The sequence below is a fragment of the Peromyscus maniculatus genome, chromosome 21 (genome assembly GCF_049852395.1).
Source record: "Peromyscus maniculatus bairdii isolate BWxNUB_F1_BW_parent chromosome 21, HU_Pman_BW_mat_3.1, whole genome shotgun sequence".
Lineage (NCBI taxonomy): Eukaryota > Metazoa > Chordata > Mammalia > Rodentia > Cricetidae > Peromyscus > Peromyscus maniculatus.
Window position 1 is genome coordinate 4,233,292 of NC_134872.1, and position 6,000 is coordinate 4,239,291.

The window sequence follows — 6,000 nt, forward strand, 5'->3', positions numbered from 1 at the left end:
TAAAGCTACCACTATGTGACAGAGTATAGATAAGGCATATGGGTTAACTTAAAATATAAGAGTTAGCTAGTAACAAGCCTGAGCTACTGACTGAGCATCTATAATTCACATCAAGCCTCTGAGTCAGTTATTTGGGGCCAGGCAGTCGAGTCAGGAAAAGCACCATTTACAACATTCCATTTTCCTAACAGGCCAGCTGCTTCAGGATGGTGGAAAACATGGTAAATTAGTAGATTCCATGATCATGGGCCAACTCTCCCACTTCTCTGGCTGTGAAGTGAGTTTTTGGTCAGAAGCAATACTGTGTAGAATACCATGGCAGTGGATAAGGTATGCTCTAAGTCCATGGGTGGTGGTATGGCAGAAGCATTATGTGTATGAATGGCAAATCCATAACCAGAACAAGTGTCCACTCCAGTAAGGGCAAAGTGTTGTCCTTTCCACGGAGGAAGTGGTCCATGTGGTTGTAGAATCTCTCTGCATCTAAGGAAAGCAGCTGAGTCCCGTCATGTGTATCAGGGGTGTCCCTGCATGGAGGCCCAGAGAGGCCATTGTGTGAAGGAATGGTATGTAGTGGGTAGCCATTCCAGCTTGGTTCTGGAAGTTCCAACCCCCATTGAGACTCCGGCAACTGTCACGCCTACGAGGCGGGGCGAGGGGAGGCGCCTGGGGACCCGAGAGCTGGATGGGCAAGTGCTCGCTCTGGGTGCTCGCTCAGTGCCGGAATGCTGACCGGTGCAGATTGACTGTGCAGAGCTCCGGAGAACACCGCTGGACAGCATTACACCTTCCCCAGACCCTGCGACCTACCCATTACTTAATTTGTGAGTTACGCCATTAAATAAATATCCTTTTAACTATGTGGAGTGGCCAAAATAATTTCTCCAATATCTGGCGCTCACGTGGGGCAAACTCCAAAGGCCTGGGCGGCTCCCGCCGTCTCCTCCCTAGCTGGCGGGTACCTAAACCCGCCTGTAAAGTTCCATATAACCAGGGAACACCTACACGGTTCCATTCCCGAAAAAGGGAGCAGCTAGTCCGATCTCAATTCCCTAGCTTAGCCCCAGACCAGCGAAAGAGGCAGGAGAGTGCTAGCTCCGATTTCCGCCATCTCCGCCATTTCCGCCATCTCCCTCCGACTCCAGCCAAGATCGCCAGCAGGCCCTGTTTCGGAGCTGTACCAACGCCACCTGCTGGCTGAAAAGTGCTACTACATGAAAGGTAAGCATATTGTTTCAAGTAAAGGTACTTGATAATTTTACACCTTAAAATTGACTAACAAAGCCGGGCGTTGGTGGCGCACGCCTTTAATCCCAGCACTCGGGAGGCAGAGCCAGGTGGATTTCTGTGAGTTCGAGGCCAGCCTGGGCTACCAAGTGAGCTCCAGGAAAGGCGCAAAGCTACACAGAGAAACCCTGTCTCGAAAAACCAAAAAAAAAAAAAAAAAAAAAAAAAATTGACTAACAAATTTTGAGTAATTCGTGTAATATGGCCGACAACATTACCTCACAAGAGTTTAAAAACCTTTTTGCCTGTATGATGAATGACATCTTCCTGGAAATATACGACATTCCTAAGGCATATCTGGGCTATACCATTTTGGCATTCATCATAATAATTCACACAGTGTTCAAACACTGGTTTAAGAACAAAGATGAGTCATTATTGGGACTGATACAGGCTTTAAAAGATAGCAATGAAGGCTTACAGAAAAAGATTCTCTCTCTGGAATCTGCTTTCAAAGATAGCAATGAAGGCTTAGAGAAAAAGATTCTCTCTCTGGAATCTGCTTTCAAAGATAGCAATGAAGGCTTAGAGAAAAAGATTCTCTCTCTGGAATCTGCTTTCAAAGATAGCAATGAAGGCTTAGAGAAAAAGATTCTTTCTCTAGAATCTGCTAATCAGGATTTACAAAACAGGCTTGTACCAAAAATTGATTTTATTGATAATAAATATGAATATTTAATGGATAGAACACTAACTCTCCAGAGTGAAGTTGTGGCAACTCAGACAGTATATAAGGAAGAAAGATTATCGTTAATTGATAGGATAAGGTCCATGGAATCATGTGTTTCTGAGGAACATAAAAACTTCTATGATTCCATGAGAAATCTGGAGTCCCTTGCAAGAGAGGAGGTTCACTCCCTAGAACAGACCCTAGGTGCTCGTTTGCAAGCCCTAGAAGAAACTCTCAGTAAACATGACAAGGGAACTAATAAGCAGAAGGTCAAGACCATAGAGGTTGTAACATCTCCAAATGGCTCTCATACAATGGCTTATCCTGTTATTGTCCATGAGAGGCCAGCAGATGACACACACCCCGAGCCATATATGACATATACATTACAACCAATTTCAACAAGGGACTTTAAAAATATAAAGGAAGCAGTAGTTACGTATGGGATACAATCCACATATGTAAAACAGATGTTAAATTCGTGGTCTACCTCACATAGAATCATTCCAGATGACTGGCATCAGTTAATTTCAGCTGTTCTAGAATATAGTCAGCAGTTACAGTGGAAAAGATGGTTGAGAGAAGAGGCAAAAAATTTAGAACAACAAGGTAAAATCAGAGGTTTTGTGATCTCCCAAGATCAAATACTTGGTGAGGGATGTTTCGCTGACAGGAATGTACAAGCCACTTATGATGAGCATACAATATCCCTATGCCATACAGCAGCTCTAAATGCTTGGGAAAAAATTCCAGAACCTGGAAAACCAACTGAGGTATACACAAAGATATTTCAGGGACCGCATGAACCCTTCACTGATTTTTTACAAAGACTGAACAGAGCTATAACAAGAGCTGTGTCAGACAAAGAATTAAGAAAAGTATTAACTGAGTCCTTGGCGTTTGACAATGCTAATGCAGAATGCAGAAGAATACTTACACCATTAAAGATCAGATCAGCTCCTTTGGAAGAATGAATTCAATATACTAATGGTGTTCAGTCTCTTAACTACAGTAATGAGGCTTGGATAGGAGAGACAAATCCCAGAGGTGAAAGAAGGCCCCGTGTTACCAAATGTTTGAAGTGTGGTACACCAGGTCATATAAGTAAAAACTGTACATGGGGTACTCCTAGAAGCAATACTCCTTCTAGGAATAGCCTAAACAGGAGACCCCAACCACCTCCTGGATTATGTAGAAGATGTGGCAAAGGCCGACATTGGACCAGTGAGTGCAGATCAAAAATAGATATACAAGGCAACCCTTTACTGGCAGGAAACGCCTCAGGGGGCCTCTTGCAATCCCCCAAACCAAACGTAGTACGAACATTCCCTGCCACTGTGGAAGAAATTCCTCTCCAGGACAACTGAATAAACCAATGCCTAATGTTAAAACCGATACTGCAATGGATGATAAAACAGCTTTGATAGCTGGATCACAGTTTACAAAGAACACTATAAAACAAATATTTTGGCAGACTTCCATAAATGAACAAAGACCAAAGCTTAGAATTCGAATTAATGGCCTGGTTCTGGAGGGCCTGGTAGACACAGGTGCAGATGTGACGATAATTACACCAAAATCATGTTATCCGAATTGGCCTCTTCAAGAGGTAGATGTCCAACTGTTAGGGATTGGCACCCTATCTCAGATAAAACAGAGTTCGAGATGGGTTGAATGCATAGGGCCAGAAGGACAGAGAGGAAGGCTGAAGCCTTATGTAGCAAATGTAGCAGTAAATCTTTGGGGCCGAGATCTGTTACAACAGTGGAATACCCAGATTAAAATTCCTACACTTTCAGAAAAGGAATACAGACCAATGCATGTTTCTAGGAATAATATCATAACATGCTATAAAAATCAGTCACCAACCATTCAGGCTGTTCACAAACAGAGCACGACTGTTGTTGAACTCTCAGAAGTACCAACTGCCTTACCTTTAAAATGGCTAACTAATAAACCTGTCTGGGTTGGACAATGGCCTTTGACAAAAGAGAAGCTACAAGCTTTAGAACAGCTGGTTCAAGAGCAGTTAAATGCTCAACACATTGAAGAATCTACCAGTCCTTGGAATTCTCCTGTATTTGTTATTAAAAAAAAAAAATCTGGTAATTGGAGAATGCTGACAGATCTGAGAGCTATTAATAAAGTAATTCAGCCAATGGGCTCCCTACAGACTGGGATGCCCTTGCCCTCTATGCTACCAAAAGAATGACCTATAATAGTTATTGACTTAAAAGACTGTTTCTTAGCCGGGCGGTGGTGGCGCACGCCTTTAATCCCAGCACTCGGGAGGCAGAGCCAGGCGGATCTCTGTGAGTTCGAGGCCAGCCTGGGCTACCAAGTGAGCTCCAGGAAAGGCGCAAAGCTACACAGAGAAACCCTGTCTCGAAAAACCAAAAAAAAAAAAAAGACTGTTTCTTTACCATACCCTTACAGGAAAATGATAGAGAAAAATTTGCCTTCACAGTACCTAATTATAATAATTCTCAGCCAGTCAAGAGATATCAATGGAAGGTCCTCCCACAGGGAATGTTAAACAGCCCTACTTTGCGTCAATACTTTGTGCAGAAACCATTAGAGATAATTCGTGTAAAGTTTCCACAATCCATAATTTATCACTATATGGATGATATCCTATTAGCTGATCCAAAGTTAGATACATTGGAAAGCATGTTTGAAGAAGTAAAAAAAGTTTTGCCTCGCTGGGGACTGCAAATTGCTCCTGAAAAAATACAAAGAGGAGATTCTATTAATTACTTAGGATATAAGATAGAGCTACAAAAAATTAGACCCCAAAAGGTACAACTAAGAAGAGATAGATTGAAGACTCTTAATGATTTTCAAAAGTTATTAGGAAGCATTTCCAACTTACTGGGTATTATGGGAATACCCAAAGATGGACTACAAAATTTGGCTAATACTCTAGAAGGGGACAAAGAATTAAATAGTCCAAGAGAATTATCAGCCGAAGCTGAGAAGGAATTGGCTCTAGTAGAAAAGACAATTCGAGAAGCACATGTGGATCGTGTGGATCCAGAACTTAAATGCATTCTTGTCATATTCCCCTCCAGACATTCCCCAACAGGTATTTTGATGCAGAGGGAAGATATTATATTGGAATGGATATTCCTACCACGTAAACCAAATAAGAAATTAAAGACTTATATAGAAAAGATCTCTGATTTGATTCAAAAGGGTAAATTAAGACTTCGCCAGTTGACAGGAATGGACCCAGCAGAAATTGTAGTACCATTAACTAATGAGGAAATTTCATCACTATGGAAAGATAATGAATACTGGCAGAGAGCCTGCAGTAACTTTTTGGGAGAGATTAACAACCACTATCCCAAAAGCAAGAGAATAGAATTCATAAAGAAGACTGAATGGGTCCTTCCTCACATTGTACGACAAAAGCCAATTTCTGGAGTCCTCACATTCTATACTGATGCAAATAAATCAGGGAAAGCAGGATATAAATCAGGAGACTTAAGTAAAGTGGTGCAAAGTCCATATAGCTCTGTACAAAAGGCAAAACTGTATGCCATTCTTATGGTACTGATGGACTTCACAGAACCCCTCAATATAGTCACTGACTCTCAATATGCAGAGAGAGTTGTTTTACATATTGAAACTGCTGAATTTATTCCTGATAATACAGAATTAACTTCATTATTCATACAATTGCAGGAAATCATCAGAAAAAGGGAACATCCTATAAATATAACACATATCAGATCCCATACAGGTCTGCCAGGACCTTTAGCACAAGGTAATGATGAGATTGATCAGTTACTAATAGGTAATGTGCTCGAAGCTTCAGAATATCATAAGAAACACCATATAAATAGCAAAGGTTTGAAGAAGGATTTCTCCATCACTTGGCAACAGGCTAGGGATATTGTGAAAAAATGTCCTACTTGTTCCATCTATAACCAAACTCCATTACCTGCAGGGAGTAATCCAAAAGGTATACAAAGAAATGAAATTTGGCAGATGGATGTGTTTCATTTTGCAGAATTTGGAAGATTAAAGTATGTACATCA